This window comes from Molossus molossus, unplaced genomic scaffold (genome assembly GCF_014108415.1).
Source record: "Molossus molossus isolate mMolMol1 unplaced genomic scaffold, mMolMol1.p scaffold_m16_p_16, whole genome shotgun sequence".
Classification (NCBI taxonomy): domain Eukaryota; kingdom Metazoa; phylum Chordata; class Mammalia; order Chiroptera; family Molossidae; genus Molossus; species Molossus molossus.
In genome coordinates, this window is record NW_023425351.1 from 21,001,711 (window position 1) to 21,020,730 (window position 19,020).

Below are 19,020 nucleotides of genomic sequence, written 5' to 3' on the forward strand. Positions count from 1 at the left end.
TTCCAATCTGACGGGGGTTATAGGGGACACAGGTACTATTCTCTGTTGTGTGAGTTCTCAGTACTTTCCCCTCTAATCCTCTCCAGTGGTTCTTTCCTGGTCTAGAGAAGTTTCCTCACACACACACAAGCTGGTCAGTACTCTGCTGAATGTGCAAGGGGAGCCCCTGCAGGTCCCTGGGTTTCTCTCTCTCTGCCACTCTCCTGTGAACTCTGTGCCCTGTTCTTCCAATTCTAGCTATTTGATCTAGACTTCTGTCTTCACGGCATCAACTCAGGGAGTCTGCTGACTTCTGCCTGATTCCGTTGCCTGTTTTCATGGCCTGCAAATATCTCTCAAGGAAGTAACCTTGGGGAATGGTAGGGCTCACCTCATTGATTTTCACCCTTTCAGAGGTCATCGTTATTTTTTCCTGATGCCCAGAGTTTAAAAAGGTTGTTGCACGTATTTTCTAAGTATTTTTGGTGTTTTGGACAAGAGGAATTTTTAGTACATCTGGTCCTTGTTACACCTTCTTGCCCAGAATCAAAAGTACTTAATTTTCTTATCTTTAAAATAAACTAAGTTTTTACTTACTACAGAGTTGTGATAATAAAGTAAGATGTATTGTTTTAAATGTATTTACTTATCTTATTTTTAGCCTATCTCTTTCAAAGATTTATAGAAATAAAAATATAGACATCATAGAAGAACATGTTGGAAATTAAGATGAACTCAAGACAAATATTTCCAAAGTTTACCTTAATATTTAATTCAACTACAACTTGTCAAGTGCCCGCTTTGAGCCAAGCCCTGGGCAAGGTACTGTACAAAACATGTCATTAATGTTCAGTACTATTTACAGAAAGTATGCACATCAACTGAGTGTAACTTTGCCTGATGCACAGATTGAAATTCTTCCTGAGGATCCTCATGGAAGGGAACCATGTGATGCAGTGAATGGTTCACTCTTCCTCTCTCACTTCCCCATTTACACTCATCATGCTTCCCCAGGGTTCTGGACTTCCACTCTCTGTTGTTGTTTTTCTGTCTGGATTTTCTCCAGGAAGGCTTCCGTGATCTGCTCATCAAGACTTGGTGACTGTCTTAAGAAATTCCAGAGTCCTCAGGACTTAATTCTGGCATAGCTCTTGTGAGATTGGTTATAATAGTTTGGTTATCTGTCTTCACTCCAAACTATAAGCTCCTTAAAGGGAGGGATGATGACTTTAGTTCTCTGTTCCCAGGGCCTTGGATACAATGTCTGGCACATAATCAATGTCAACAATGTTGAATAAATGCATGAAATGAATGAGTTAATCCTAAATTAAATAGAAGAACCAGAATTAAAGGCCTAGTTCTCATATGTTCTCTCAATATTTGTTCACGGAATAATGCCAAAGCACAAGTTAGGCACATAGCAGTTTAGATACTCACTTAACTGATGGTCTGGCCAAGGATTATATATTTGAAATGTAAGAAATTATTATTCTACTACCTCTAATAATATTAAATTATTTTAGTATTAATAATTAATTATATCGATTATTAATATAATAATAATATTGGATATAAATTTAAATTTAGTAGCTTACAATAATATTAAAATGAAGTAATATTGAATAATAAGTTGTATAGGGCTGACTCTTAGTTTATATGTTTTTTTTTCTTGCAGTTCTTTTTTTTTTTTTAATCCTTATTGTTGAATATATTACAGATGTTCCTCATTTTTCCCTCACTGACCCCCTCCTCCCCACTCCTTCCCCCCTCCCGCCTTTTCCCACACTATTGTCTGTGTTCATTGGTTATGCATATAAGTTCTTTGGTTTATTTCTTCCCACCCCCCAACCCCTTTCCCTTTGAGGTTTGTCAGTCTAGCAGTGAATTTGTACTTCTTAATCCCTTCACCTTTTTCACCCATTCCCCCAACCCCCCTCCCATCTGGCAACCAACAAAATGTTCTCTGTATCTATGAGAATGTTTCTGTTCTGCCTGTTCATTTTGTCTGTAGATTCCACTGTTGATAGATATGTATTCATTGCCATTTTGTTTGTTCATATATTTTATTTTCTTCAAAAGGACCCTTCATCATTTCATACAATAACAGTTTGGTGGTGAAGAACTCCTTTAACTTTTTCTTGTCTGGAAAACTCTTTATATGGCCATCAATTCCAAATGACAGCTTCGCAGGATAGAGTAATCTTGGTTGTATGTTCTTGCTTTTCATCACTCTGAATATTTCTTGCCACTCCCTTCTGGCCTGCAAAGTTTCTTTTGAGAAATCAGCTGACAGCCTTATGGGAACTCCCTTGTAGGTAGCTAGCTGCCTTTCTCTTGCTGCTGTTAAGATTCTCTCTTTGTCTTGAACCTTTTGCATTTTGTTGATGATGTGTCTTGGTGTGGGCCTCTTGGGGTTCATCTTGTTTGGTACTCTCTGTGCTTCCTGGACTTGTATGTCTGTTTCCTTCACCAAGTTAGGAAAGTTTTCTGTCATTATTGTTTCAAACAGGTTTTTGATTTCTTGTTCTCGTTCTTCTCTTTCTGGCACCCCCAAGATGCGAATGTTGGCACGCTTGAAGGTGTCCTAGAGGCTCCTTACACTATCCTCATTTTTTTGGATTCTTTTTTCTTTTTGCTGTTCTGATTGGGCATTTTTTGCTTCCTTATATTCCAAATCGATGGTTTGCTTCTTGGATTTACCTGCTCTACTATTGAATCTGTGTAAATTATTCTTTATTTCAGTTAATGCCTCCTTCATTTCTGACTGTGCATCAATCATTTCTGACTGGTCCTTTTTTATGCTCTTGAGGCCCTCATTAAGTTCACTGAGGTTCTCACTGAGTTCATTGAGCATCCTTATAAGTATTTTGAACTCAGCATCTGTTAGGTTGCTTTTCTCCATTTCGCTTAGTTCTCCTCCTGGGGTTTTGTTCTGTTCTTTCATTTGGGACCTGTTTCTTGGTCTCCTCATTTTGGCTGCCTCCCTGTGTTTGTTTCTGTGTATTACTTAAAGAGAGGTATGGGGCTAGCTGAGACCAGATGCTGCTCGTTTGAAAGAATTTAGGAAAACCTGAAGCAGAATCTAAGACAGGCCAATCCTATGGTTAAGTAAGTGGCAACAGCTTGGGTGGGCCTGAAAGTTGGGTGGGGCGGGGCCTCAGGGAGTCACCAGGGTGGGGCTACCAGTGTGAGCCAGGTTTCTGGAGTCCCAGATATGGGGGCTGTCTGCTCCCCGGGAAGGGCTCACCAAAGGAACAAAGGCCTCTTACAGCACGTTTGTCCCAGAGAAAGCCCCCTCTCCAGCCCTCGCTCCAGTGCCAAACAGCTCAGTTCTTCCCTGTATGTCTCTGGTGCCCCTCGAGATGCCTCCCCTTCAAGCTCAGAAGGAGTGAGTCCGATAAGTCCACGCGTGGTCCCTTTAAGGAGCTGCCTGGGGCTCCAGCCGTGTCAGCGTCCCTGAGCCTCAGTTCCCGCTGGTTTTTCCAGCCAGAAGTTATGGGGACTTCTCTTCCTGGCACTGGAACCCTGAGCGGGGCACTTGGTGTGGGACGGGGACCCCTCAGTCCTCAAGGAGGACCTTCCCAGGCAGGTATCCTCCTGATTTTTATCCGCCACACGTGGGTGTGGGGCCAGCCCCTGTGCCTCTGCCCTTTGCGCCTCTGCCCCGTCTGGATGAGGTTGCTGCTTTAATTCCGTAGTTGTAGGACTTCCATTCAGCTTGATTTCAGGCGGTTTTGAATGATGGTTGTTCTGTAGTTTAGTTGTAACTTTGATGTAGTTGTGGGAGGACGCGATACCGCGTTTACCTACACTGCCATCTTGACCGGAAGTAGTTTATATGTTTTTAAAAAATAATCTTTCATTCTTATTTCATGTTACTAATAATATTTACTATGGACTCAATATTTGTGTCCCCCCAAGTTCATTTGTTGATGCCTAAATCCCCAATATGATGATATTTGGAAGTGAAGAATTTACGATGTAATTAGATTATGAGGGTGGAGTCCCCATGAATGGAATTAGAACACTTATAAATAGAGACAGGAGAGGTGATTTCTGTCTCCATTATATGAGGATCCAGAGAAGACAGCTGTCTACAAACCAGGAAGCATGTCCTCACCAGACACCAGCTCTGCCGGGCTCTTCATCTAGGATTTCCAGCCTCCAGAAGCATGAGAAAGAAATTTCTGTTGTCTGAATTACCCAGTCTATTTTGGTGACCCAAACTAAGACAACACTGCTATATATTTTATTAGTAATAATACTTATCTCATTAATAAGAAGTTTCCTGAAATAGCTTCTCCCTCACCAGCACACATTCTTTCTAGTATCTGACTATGATACTGTTTATACAGCAGCCATTAAATGAATGGATAACAATTTTAAACCTCACAGAGTCCTGTGATCTTGGCTTCATTTTTTATTCTGCCACACAAGTATGCTTATATTATCTGATATGATGATAATTCTTCTGACGGGAAAATTTGGGGATTATTTTACTTGAATGACTAAGTTATTATTTCTTGGCATAATGTATAAAGAAAATACTGTGGGTGACAGGAAAAGACCAATTTTACCTTAAAATAGAGATGAAAGGAATTTCGGATTGCTACAAAGGGAGCTGGATGTTTTTCTCCCCATATAATTAAAAGTAGTGGGATAAAAGGGCAAACACTAAGAATTCTTCTGGGTTGTATAATTGTTTCCTCTCCAATATAGAGAAAGGAATGAGGGACCTTCCCCTACACTGGGTGACGTAGGGAATTAACCTAATGCTGGCATAGAATTCTGTGAGCTGAGCCTAGCACATGCTTGCTTCTCCTGTTCTCTCTGAATCAAATTATGGTGATATGGCTAACATTTAATAAAAATTGAACATAGGCCATGTACCAAGGGCACTCAGGTAATAAAACATGACCTCCAACTTCAAGGAAAGGAAGGTAGAATCACTGGGTGCTGAGATGAATCTATTTTTTTTCATTTATTGTTTTTGTCTCCAGTGCCTTCAATAGAGCCATATCTAAGATCCATGTTTTGCTATGTCTTTATCAATTGAATAAATGGATGTTGTTATAAAATAGCAGTGCTATACTGGAAGCTTGACCAAATGAAGAAATTATGGAGCAAGAATGATTAGTTCCACCTGCGTTGGAATGTGAGGTGAGGAGGTTTCCAACCAAGACTCCATGGAGAGTGGATATTCGAGTTGGAGCTTGAAGGCTTTGTAGAATTTTTTTAGATAAAGAAAGTAGAAAAGGGCACTCAGTGGTTGTAGGTGGTTCTGCTAAGGGTGTAGTCTAGTAACCAAGGAAATAGAAAGTAAATACCTGGCTTAGAGAAGTGTTAGTGGGATTGGAGAGAAAGGGAGTTTGAGGACTTATATGAGGAAATCAAATCATTGGCAGGTTGATGCTAACTGATACGCACAGTGGAGTCATGGAGGCATCAGAGGAGGGCTTGGAGGAGCTTGTATGAAGGATGGAGAGCACTGCATCACCTCCCCACTCCCTTATACTCAACCCATTTTTTTTCTCTCCCAACAGAACGTAAGTTCCGTAAGAGGAACTTGTTACTTTTGTTTGCTGCTGAGTCTTCAGTACCTAGGACAGTTCCCGGCACATTCAACTTTTGGGATGAAGGATTCAGATTGTGAAAAAGTCATCTTCAAAGATTGCAGTTGCCTGGACTCTATCTATTTTGGTGAAATCTTACTGCCTTGGTCTATATTCCAGCAGGAAGGGCTTCTATGTCCAAACTTTAATCAATTCTCTGTACTTGTCCATCCTACTTATGCTGGTGTTTTGTATCAAGCCCAGAGTCTGGGAGGGTTTTGTGGGCCACAGGAAAAGGTTAAAGAAGTGAGGAATATGATTGGACTTTCCCAGAAGGGCTTCCACATTGCATTTGAATAGACATAGGATATTGGGACTGGAAGAAGTATTTAATAATAATGATTCTTTTTTTTTTTTTTTCCTCACCCGAGGACATTTTTCCATTTTTTGTTCAGATAGAGCAAAAAATGGGAAGGAGAGAGAGAGAGAAACATCGATGTGAAGGGACACATCGAGTGGCTGCCACCCGCACGACCAACCAGGGCCGGGGACAAACTGCAACCGAGGTACGTGCCCTTAGCGGGAACCGAACCCAGATCTCTCAGTACCGCAGGCCTACGCTCCAATAATGATTCTAATTACTAATATTTCTTAAGAGCCTAGTACATGTTAGGAACTCTGTTGAGCATATTAATAGATTATTCATTTAATCTTCACAACAACTATTTAATCTTTGCAACAACCAGTTATTATTTTTATTTCCAATGTACTGATGAGAACATTGGTATTCAGAGGTGTTATACAACTTTAAAAAGTCTCCCAGCTAGGAAACCACCTGCTGGTTTCCAATTACAACTAAAGAGCCAGATCTAGGCTGAACTTAAGTGTAAAGACACGATTGTCCAGGGGCCAGTCCAGGAGACACTGACCTAAGAAACTCCTTTTTCCAGTGCACTCTTCTCATTTTCAGGCTCCTGGCTGTAGTTGCTTGCTGGCCACATAGATAATAGCAGATCTTGATGCACAATCACATAATGAAATTCTTTTGCTTGATGTTCTAACTTCATCAACCAGAGGGGAGTGTTTCAGTAATAACTGAGTTACGGATAGGTGGTGAATGATCAATCAGCCAACTCATGGCCCTTGGCATGAGAAAGTCACGACCCAGGGACATTGGGTTTTCAAGCATGAGCTTAAAATGTTGATGCCAGATATCTGTGCTCCTAACTGAGACCAAACTTGCACTTTCAGAGAGAAAAGGTCAAATCACTAAAATGACTGCATTAGAATTAAGCTGACTTCCATCATAGAGCTTCATATAAATATTACACCCAGCTCTATAAGACACTCAATGTTTGGTTTCTGAACCTATTAATATATAATGAGGCTACGATGTAATTAATATCGTTTGTTTTGATTTTCCGTTAAATCCGCTTTAGTAATAAGAATGCAAGGTAATTATTCAGAAAGCCTTTTCAACAAATGTCAGTTTTCATTGATTAAAAATCAAGTCAGTGCTCCATTTGAAATGATATTTACAAGCATGCTTTAAGCTGAAATGAATAATTATCAGGTTATTGAACTGCAAGTTATCTGCAAAAAATTTTTTTCTCTTTGTACTAAGGCTTGATCTCAAATAATAATAGAGGACAAACCAGAAGGTTTCCAGAAGAAATGCTATGCTTTTGATTTCGGGGATTTAATTTTCTTTATGTAGTGTTGAGGCCCGTTTCCCTCCTCTGTTGGTCGTGGAATCTCCAAAAAACGGAAGTTTGGGGGGGGTGGTGGCAGAGCAGACATTTTTGGTTGGGAGAGACTTGAAGCTGTTTATCACACAGTGATCTGAAGTTTTTCTCTTTTCATGAGGATTCACTACTCTGGTGATTGTGCTGAGCCAACTCAAGCATATCTTTTACTTCTAAAATGGTCTTTTCTCCTGTATATTTCTCTTTCATTTTTTTGCCTAAAAAATGGGAAAGTAGTCTGTCATCTGATATTCAGAGTCATGCTGAAGGTAATGTGAATTCAGAGTCATCTGTTTCTTCAGGGACTGATGCATGTGCACAAATCAGCCTCAACAGTTTCCACGGCAGTCTATTCGTATTTACAAATAGACACGCGCACATCAATCAAGCCACCGCAGTTTTGCGCTGCGTGGATTTTAGAATAATGTTCTTCGTATAACTAACTCTTATTTGAAGTACTCCACCAAAATGACGAAAATACATTATGATATGCTCTTTTCATTCACCTATTCATTATCCTTTGTACCAAACACTCTTGTAGGTGCTTAGGATATGGCAACAGAAAAGCTGCTCAAAGCCCCTACCTTGCGGACCTCACATTTGGAGACCGACCATAATGAACAGACATGTGGAATGTGGATCGTGTCCGATGGTGATGGATGCTATCTAGGAAGATGGAGCTGGGAAATGCCTGGAGGGCAGCTGGGCAGGGAAAGTTTCAGTTCACAATTAGGTCATCAGAAAAGTGTCACCGAAAAGGTGATACAGTAGTTGAGCAAAGCCTTGAAGAATGTGAGGGAGTGAGCCAAGTGGGAATCTGGGAGGAGAGCATTCTAGACGCATGGAACAGAATGTGCACATGCCTTGCCCTGCAGGGGGCTGGCTGTTAGAAGGGGGCCGGTGTAGCTGGCACAGCAGGCAAGAGAAGGACAGTAGGTGAGACAGCAGATCCAACTGGGGAGTCATGTAATGAAATACCAGGTCACTGATAGCTCACAACCACCTCACAGAGAAATGTTACAATGACTTGAGGCTAGGAGGCTGTTGATCTGAAGGGCAATTCATGTTCTTCTTTCTGAGTCTTTTCTGTGATCACCAGGAACCAAGCCATTCAATCACAAGCCGCAGCAATCTGAATGGGACTACTTCTGCTTCTCTATGTTCTGGGATTTGGCCAGAATGTATTCTTGCCACATTAGCTAGGCCCACATGGATTGGCACATTTTTTTTCTTTTAGGAGATAAGTTAACAGGAAAATATTGTGCATTTTCTTCTAAATTAAGGTATTTTTGTCATTGTCTTCATTTGAACAATCGACTACATTTTTAATGCCACATTCTCGATGCCTGACAACTCAGAATGTTCTATCTCTCCTTTCGGCTTTATTGGGTTTTACTTAAGTGGCAGGAGAAAGCTGTAATGTGTTTGGTTGAATTGGTTGAATGACTAGATTAAGGTGGTCGGGTGGGAGAGAGGAAGGAAGCTAGGATTTATTTGGTATTTACTTTGGTGAGGCACTGTACTAGGGCTGTGCACATTACCTTTTTTGGTCCTCACAACTCTTTCCTAGGTCGGCAGAGACCTGGCTGAGTACTCTAGGCAGCCCTCTCTGTGACCCCATTACACACCCATGGAAGGAGGTTTCCATTGAGCGATACGGTGGAAAGGGTGAAGGTGTCTAAGTCAGGATCGACATGTATTAATGGTTGCCTGGGAGAAACACCAATTTAAAATGTTTCCTCATCTCATCAGAGACAATGCTGTCTTCAAGTTCCTTTAGAGGTTTGGGCCACCATCTCTCTCCAGTGTTCGGGAGCATGCCTTTCTCAGGTTACACATTATAGTTGGCCAGAAATGCAAATCTTGGAAATATCCAAGGACCCAACCAGTAAATGATGAAAAAGTTTGCAATTAGGGTAGATAAAAACCTAGAAAATATGAAGACCCTCAGTAATCCTATGGCATCAGAAAATTAAATTTCTGTAATAACAAATTATGATATAATGAGGTCACATTAGTGGAAAAAGAGGCCCAGCTGCCTCAATGATTTAATCTCTCTCATCACATAAGCTTGCATCGAATTTTAATGAGTATTTTGATTGATAACATATTTAGTTCAAAATAGGTCTTTGAAGACAGCTGTAAGAGTATTAACATTTCAAAGATGCTATGATAGAAATTCATTTCATTAAGTAACTGATAAGAAAAAAATTATTGTATAAACCTGCTGGTATCTGATATACTATTAAGACCGGTCTACTCCCATTGAGTAAAGTGACAGTAAATATCTTTATTAGACTATTTTTGACCGCAATAGGAGCTCAGTTTTCTTATTTAAGAAAAAGCCACGTGACACCAATGAGAAAGGTACAGTAAACATGCTAAATTTAAGAAAAGAGAATTTCAAGTAAAGCTTTCCAAATATGAAGTAACTTTGATGCCTTAGCTCTTGGTAAAATTGCAATGGCTTTGAGGGATGAGGGATTATCTCAGAGGGGCTGAACCCTTAGAGCAGTACTGTCCAATCGTAATATAACATGTGCCACAAATGCAAGTTGTGTATATACTTTTACAATTTCTAGTGGCCCAATTAGAACAGCAAAAAGAAACAGGTGATATTAATACAAGTTATTTAACCACAACTATCTAAAATACTATCATTTAAGCATGTGATTGATATAAACATTATTAACAGATATTTTATGTATTTTTTTTTTTTTTGCGCTAAGTCTTCAAACCATACTCTAGTCCTTCTGCATCACCCATATGACATACCCTTTTAAATTTTGCCAAAGGTCTTATTTCCTCCCTAGGTCATCTCTTTGTCATGCTAAATATCCAAGTTCTAATAACTATTCTTCATTTGGGTCTTCACACCTTTCTGGTCACTGTCCCCTGGACATCCTCTAGTTTTAACAAATGGCCTTCTAACATTTAAATCCCTGCAATGGGACTGTCACCCCTCCTCATTCTGAATTCATGCCTCTAGTACTGCAACAAGCTAGTCAATAATGCTGGAAGTTTACTAGTTGAGACAGTAGACTTAGTTAGAGGGTTCAGAATGAAACTGCCTTTTTTTATCTGCCTGGAAATGCCTTGAGGCCAGAGGTGTATTTGCTGTGAAGCTAATGGAATGTCAACTTGGAGGCCATCTTTTGCAGGCCCTCCCTAAAGGGCCCCCCAAGGCTCTGGGAGGTCCTTGGCAGTGCGTTCATATGATCTCATGATTTTGTAAATTTTACAAAAGCAAAGTATTTTACTATCTCTACTGCCCTGACTTCACCTTTGCTTTCTTCTCCATGTTTGGAATGACGATGGACTTTTTAGGAATCGAGCTATGGAGGAGCTGAGATGGAAATATATTTAATTGTGATTCAGTGGGATGAATATGCAGTTTGCAGTCATTTCATGTACACTTTTGCAACTAGACATAGTCATGCAGAGTTATTTCAAATTGACCCAGTGTAGAAATGTGTTCCAGAAATCCTGCTTTTCCCTGGACCTACTCACCGGTATTGAAACACAATGGCAGGGTCAGAGGTTGTACAACAGTAACTATGTCCTATAAATCCTAGAGCCAGAAGCTAGTGTGTGTTAGGGTTTCTCTATTATCCATGTACAATTGTAGTAAGTGATTTTGTTCTTATTGACATAGTTAAAAACAGAAGCTCTCTCATCAGATATATCTTTGATAATATGGTATATACAAAATTACCACAATATATAGTTTTTCATTTTTGATGGATTTACACAAAATAAAATTTATCAGACTTCCTGTGTTTTTGGGATAAAAACCTGTGGTAGTACCACACTGAGTAGGTCTTTTATAAGAAAATAACTTGACAAATGTTTCCCCAAAGTTGAAAATATTACTAAACAATTATGTGACATTAAGTTTAAGGAGTCATGAAATCAAAGATACCTTTCTACATTATAATGAAAAACAAATTTTGATCAACCAAATCAGCAAAAGATAGAAATATCTTTCTATTTACTTTAAAAAAATATTACAAAATTAGTGTCATGGGAAGAAGTGATTAAAATGTATGTAGTCAAAATCCTGTAGAAAAATTATTTTACACAGGTCGTAAATCAATTTTTATATTGATTTTTGGAGAGAGGAAGGAAGGGGGTGGAGAGAGAGAGAGAGAGAGAGAGAGAGAGAGAGAAAGAGAGAGAGAGAGAGAGAGAGAGAGAGATTGGTTGCCTACTACATGTGCCCCAGTTGGGCATCGAACTTACAACCTGTGCCTTGACCAGGATTCAAACCTGCCACTTCTATGGTGCATGGGACAATGCTCCAACCACCCGAGCCACACTGTCCAGGACTGATAGGTTGTAAATATTATAGTTTGTTGTTGTTGTTGGATATTTATCAGTTTTTTAAGTTTATTTACTATGATTTTTTTTTATTCTCACTAAATGATTACTTAATGAATAGTCATTATTATTGACTGAACAGTGAGTACTTAATTTTGTGTTGGAACTTTGCATTCTGTAAGAGTCCTTCCCTCTGTCTTCTGGATCCACCCTTACCTGCAGCAATCCTATTGGTAAAAACTACCCATCACTCAAAACCAATATCAAATGTCACTTCCTTTATAAACTATTTTGTGAATTCTCCCAATCAGGAAAGAACTAATTAGAATTGTACACTGCTTTGTTTTTACTCCTTTAAAACATTATTGTACTGTGCCTGGTTCTCTTTCTCTTTTATTTATTTATTTTTAAATTATTTGTATTATTACCTGTCTTCCTTATTGGAGAAATGCAAGTCATGGAGGGCACTGGAACCCTGAGACCAATGCACACAACTGAGTTCCTAGGGACATACTCAGGAGCCTAGTTTCACTACACAATGATCTAGAGCAGCAATTTTCAATCTTTTTCATCTCATGGCACACATAAACTGATTACTAAAATTCTGCAGGACACCAATATATATATATATATTTTGCTGATCTGACAAAAAATAAAAGTAGGTATAATTTCGATTTATTTACACTGGGTGGCTATTATTGTGTTTGCTGTTGTCATTTTGAAAATTTTACAATCCAAGGGGAAAGAGGTCTGAGCACCTGACTAAACAGTCAGGTATTGCATATTTAAAAAATTTTTGTAGCACATGGTTGAAAATCACTGATCTACAGCTGCCAGCATCAAAGAGGTCTAGAAGCTGTCCCGGTGGGTCGGTGGGTCACAGGGACACTGCCTCTCTCAGCTGATAATAAGCAGTGAGCCAGCAGGTGGTGATTAGCAAGGCCATTTAAAAAAAACACTACTGAAGAAGGCTCCAGTAGAAGAGCTAGGATTTAGAGATGAGAATCAATCTTCCAAAAGGCAAAAGTATGAAAGTATGATATCAGCCTTAGAGAGGGTGTATAACAGGCAGGAGAATCTTAAAGCCTTAATCATTGTACCTAGAAGGAGCCTACTTCCTAGCAGAACAGTTTCAACAGCAGTACCAGATGGGCTAACTTTATCTTGGCTGCCGTGTTTTGCCTACACGGGGAGAGGATAAGGGCGGAGCCTGGGGAGGGATTGAGTTGGCTGGGGGGGGGGGGGGGGTTGAGTGGGAAGAGCCCTGATTAGGGCAGTGTGGTTCCTTGAAGGCAGGACTATGGGTTCACTTGAAGCTTCTTAGAAAAATGTTGAGCATGTGATAAATACTTGGTATAATATTGAAAAAAAGGTTTCTAGATAACTTCTATTTTGCAGATACTCCAATATTTTCCATTGCGTTTCCTAAGATGTGGCTCCCAGAAATCAACCACTCTGCTGTGTGACAGTGGAAAGTTTTACTTCTGTAGAGGTAGCTGCTATACTTTATAAATGCGAAGACTGTGTCTTCTCGTTTGATGACAGCTATACGTACTATTTGTCTAATGACCAGTAACACCTATAAGCATGTAGTCAACTGAGATATCTTTGTTTTCCATAACGTCTAATTTCAAGCTTGTTCTCTCTATCTTAAACATGCAACTGGTTTCTTCAACTGAAATATAGGACTTTATGTTTATCAATGTTAAATTTCATCTTAAAGGCTTTTGTTTGAGGATTAAAGAATATTAGGATAATAATGTAGTGTTTTATATTATATATCTCTTCCAGTTTTCTGCCATACAAAATTTTTTAAATATCATTTATTTTTAACAATATATTGCTTGAATGAACTTATATCGATTTTTCTGTATATGCAAACCATTGCTTATGTGTGTGCTTGTCTGTATTCTATACATTTTTAAATTTATTTTTATTTTTTATGCTTTTATTAACTTTTTTTAAGAGAGAGAGAAAGAAAAATCAATGTGTGAGAGGAACATTGTCAGCTGTCTCCTGCACGCCCCCTACTGGGGGTTGAGCCCACAACCTGGGCATGTGCCCTGATTGGGAATTGAACCAGGACCTCTCAGTCCATGGGACGATGCTCAATCCACTGAGCACATTGGCCCGGCTTCTGTACATTTTTTTTTTTTTTTTTTATACAAAGAACTTTGATCAGTGTTCTTTTTACATATTTAACCAAGGCATTAAATATAATTTTGAGAAAAAAGAGCCAAGGATAAATTTTGCTAAGCCTGTTAAATTATTTGGATGATGTTGTAAGGATTAAATAAAAGAATATTTAAAGAATTTTTGGAATATGGAGGCCCTCAGTTAATGTTAGTTACTCATATAACTATGAATTATTTTATTTTGACTTTTAATTTTTGAAATTTTTTATTTGGAAATAGTTTGAAGCTCCTGAAAAAGGTTACAATAGACATTGTACATAGAATATCAACATACCCTTTAGCCAGATTCACTTATTTTTACTGTTTTATCCAATTTGCTTTGTCATTTATTAGCAACCTATCTTTCTCTCTGTCTCTCTCATACTTTTATCACTTTTAGTAAAATTGACATTGATACCATTAGTTTATCTCATCTACTATTCATATTTCATTTTCATTAAGTGTTTCAATTATGTCCTTTACTGCATTTTTTTCTTCCATTAAAGCATCCAATCTAGAATCAGGTTGTTTCTCTAATTTACTTACATTTGATTACTTTCGCATAGCTTTTATTTATCTATTTTTTAATGATATTGGCATTTTTGAAGAATTCAGCATCCCTTCCTCTTTTTTAATTCAATTTTTCTTATATTGGGAGCTTGATGTTTCTTCATGATTAAAATGAAAGCATGCCCGGCTGGTGTGGTTCAGTGGATTGAGTGTCATCCCAGGAATGAAAGGTCCCAGGTTGATTACTATTATTACTATTGTTGCTACTATTTGTTGTTTAGTGACTTATTTGAACTAATGCACTGTACAGTTTGTGTTCTTTGTTGTGTGTGGCCACTGAAGTTTCTATTAAATTAGCTTAGTGGTCAGTGTGATGGTTGGACAAAGATTTCCTTAATTTGCTGGAACTAATATGTATCCCAGTCTTTGCCAAGGGGCACAGTGCATGTGCTGAGACGTGCTTTCAAACACTTACCCAGGAACTATGTAACTGTTCCTTGCCTTTACTTCTTGCTTATACAGAGACACAAGTTTAGCCAGAGGTGATAGCTATGACTCTCATGGGTCTTTTCTGAGCACGCGTGCAGTTTCCAACATGTGCATGGCTCTGTGCATTTACATAGCCTTGTAGACTCCAGGGCTGTGTTGGACTTCATCAAAGTTCCTCATGAACCTCTCAGGCCTGAGATTTCCCTTTTAATCTTCTGGTGAACATATTGTTTGCCCTAACTATTATTCACCATCTAAGAAGCCACAATATTGAATTGCTTTTGATTATTTTACAAAATGGTAAAATAAAGATAGCTTTGTGAGTGGAATCTTTCAGCGAACCACCAAAGACGTTAAATAACGACGATGACTTGGACATGGAATTTTGCAGGACCTCTAAACTTGATCTCCTTCCTCCGATGGCTGCCAGAGCACTAGTTTTTACCATGATTTGGGCTATAGATTTTCAAGATTGCCACAGAACAGAGTAGGTTAAATGAAGATAGAACAATTAAAATACAACAAAACTCACTTAAAAAATAAATAAATAAAGATACAGCTGTTTTTCTTGAATAAAAATTCCCTGGTTTGCTGCAAGCCTTTTGTTAATAACTAGAGCCCTGAAAAAGTTGGTTCTAACATTTTCCCATTGTTCTTACTGCTTTTATAGGTTCTTACTCTGCCATTTTAGACAACCTCTGATAGGCTGTCATTTTAATGCACATTTTTCTGATTGCTAGTAATGAACCTCTTATGTATCTTCTTTAATAAAATGCCTGTTGTGTTTTTCCAGTATAAAAAAATTGTGCTGTCTTTTAAAAATTGATTTATAGGAATACTTTATATATTTTGATTATGAGTCCTTTGATATATGTACTGTAATTATCTTTTCTTAAAACATATCTTATGTTTTAATACTCTGTGGTACTTTATTAATTAATTTTATTAATTTGTTTTTGTTACAGATGTTTCTCATTTTTTCCCCATTGACACCCTCCTCCCCACCCCCCCCGCCCCATCCCCAGCTTTGTTGTCTATGTCCATAGATCATGCACATAAATTCTGTGGTTTATCTCCCCGCCCCCCAAACCCTCGCCTCTGAGGCTTGTCAGTCTGTAACCCACCTCTATGTCTCTGAGTCAATTTAGTTCATCAGTTTGTTTAGTTCATTATATTTCTTTGTGGTACTTTTTAATGAATAAATTTCTTAATTTAAAAAAAGTAAACTTTATAAATACAGGGTTAATATTTTTGTGTATCCTCTTTAAGAAAACTTTGCTTATCCCAGTTTTATAAAGATAATATTCTATGTTGTCTCCTAGAAATGTTTTCATGTTACCTTTCATGTTTAGGACTACTAATTTAGAATCAATTTCTATGTAGGCTATGAGATAAGACCGAACTTAATTTTTTCCCCACATGGAATATCAAATCGCTCCAGCACCATTTACTGAAGGGACAAAGTTTTCCTCACTGTGTTCCTATGACACCTTATTATAAATCAATTTACACACACACACACACACACACACATATGATTCTATATTTTCTATTGGTTTATTCGTCTATCTTTGTGTCACTAATGCAAATAGTTTAGTTATTGTAGCTTTATAATAAGTCTTACTATATGGCAAGGCAAATCCTTCAAATTTGTTCTTATTCAAGATTAATTATATCTAATAAATCCAACATCTTTTCTGCTCAGAGAAAGTTCCTATTGACAACATTTTTCTCTTGTGTGTGGACCATATTTTTTGTTTCTTTGCATGTCTTACAATTATTTCTTTAGAATTAGATATTGTTAGCCTTTTGGGTTTTCATGTAGATTTTGAATCAGCTTGTCAATTTCCACACAAAAATTCTCCTGAGATTTTGACTGGATCAATGTGAGAAAACTGATGTTTCTATTAGTGATTCTTCTAATATACATATGTTTTGCCATTAAAAACATATGGTGTAGCTCACTGGTTGAGCATCAACCCATGCACCAAGAGGTCACTGGTTTGATTCCCAGTCAGGCATATGCCCAGGTTGTGGGCCAAACTCCCAGTGGGGGTCAGGCAGGAGGCGGCCAATCGATGTTCTCTTTCATTGATGTTTCTATCTCTCCCTCTCCCTTCCTCTCTCTGAAATAAATAAAATCATATTTTAAAACAACAACAAAAAACATATTTTAAAATTTATATCAGTACAACTTTATCCTGGGCAGATTTTTATATACTTCTTATTAAAATTATTGTGAGTATTTGATGTTTTTGGTGCCATGGTAAGTAATATTATATTTAAAATTTAGTTTTCTATTAATATTTAGAAATATAATTGAATTTTATTTATTAAACGTCTATCTAGTTACCTTGTTAAATTTACTTATCAATTCTTATAGCTTATCTGTATATTCTTTTGGGTATTCTACATATATAATAATTTGTTTTTAAATAATTTTTGTTTTATTTAAATTTATTTATTTAAATTCTTATATGTATATTTCCTCATCCTGTCATATTGCATTAGTTAATTTCTCCAGCAAATCATTGAAATGAAGTGATTGAAGATATCAAGGTCTCATTTTTTATTGCAGAGGACACTTTCAACAGCTCACCATTATTATGATTGGTTTTTTTTTGGAAATGTACTTTTCACATTATATTATTATATTATCTCTAGTTGCTAGGACTTTTGATTTTATTCAATTTTTAAATTTAGTATAATTATTAAAATTAATTTTGTTGATTGTTTTTAATGCATATTTTGAGAAGACCATGTAGTTTTTCTTCTTCATTCTTCTGAGATAGTGATCTTTACTCATTAATTTTATGATGTCAAACCAATCTTGCATTCTTGATATAAACCCCATCTTGTCATATATATTATTTTTAAATATATTGTTGTAGTTTATTTGCTAATATAAATGACTTTTACATGTGTTCAGAGAGAGATTGACCTATGACATTCCTTTCTTTTAATGTCTTTGGCAGATTACAGCATCAAGTTTATGTTGACCTTGTAAGATGTAAACTTTTGATTTTCTGGGTCAGTGGACAATTGGTGTTTTTCTCTCTGTTGAAGAACGTGCCAGTTAATTAATCTCGGCTTGGAGTTGTTTTTGTAGAAAGGTTTCAAATTATTGATTTACTGTTTAAATTAAAACAGTTCTATTCAAATTTCCCCATCTCCCTTTTTGCTGACAATTTTAGTAAGTTTGTTTTAAGAGAACTTGTCTGCTTTTTCTTTGACTCATGGTTATCTACGTGTTCTGTTTTTTGCAAATTTCTGAGATTTTTCTAACTATATTTTGTTACTGATTTCTAGTGTAATTCTTTTGTTTTTAGAGAAAACATACTTTAACTTCAATTTTTTAAAGTAATGTTTCTCAAACCCTTTACTTTCTTTGAGCTTTAAACTGTATCACACACAGCCCTGGCCAGTTTGGCTCAGCGGTTAGAGCGTCGGCCTGTGGTCTGGAGAGACCCGGGTTCGGTTCCCGCTAAGGGCACGTACTTCGGTTGCAGTTTGTCCCCGGCCCTGGTTGGTCGTGCGGGTGGCAGCCACTCGATGTGTCCCTTCCCATCGATGTTTCTCTCTCTCTCTCCCTTCCTCTCTCTCCCTCCCACTCTATCTGTACAAAAAAATGGAAAAATATCCTCGGGTGAGGATAAAAAAAAATAAAAATAAATAAATAAATAAACTGTATCACACACATACAACACTTAGATAAAATTATGGAGGGATAGAGCATAGACTGAGAAGCCTACTGCTCCATGGTTGCAGAACACCAATGTTTAAGAGCAACTGAGATTCCAGCTAAGGACGCGATGAAAGATGAGAAGAAAGTTCTCATTTCAAGAAAGCTAAGATATTGGGACTTCAAAACCAGCACAGGTCTTTGTCCAAATAGATACTTATTAGCTTGTTATGATATCACTCTTTCCCATAATAAAAATAATACATAAATATAAATGTGGCTGAAGCAGCAATTCCTACCCTGATAGAAGCTTTTATAAAATCATATCTTATCTTATGTTTCCCCAAACCATTAAAATCCTAACAGGTAGAGTGTTAGAGTGTAGGGAATTAGAGGTGACTATGCCGATCAGATCAGTTCTCACTCTTTGAAAAGACAAAGGTTTAAAAGAAAGCACAGCAAGGTCAATATAAAATGCAGATTACAGGAGAAAATAGGACGAGACTGGAGGGAGAGTTCCTGAAGCACTTAAGAAGAGGACATGTGCAAGAAAGGCCTGGTTCACACAA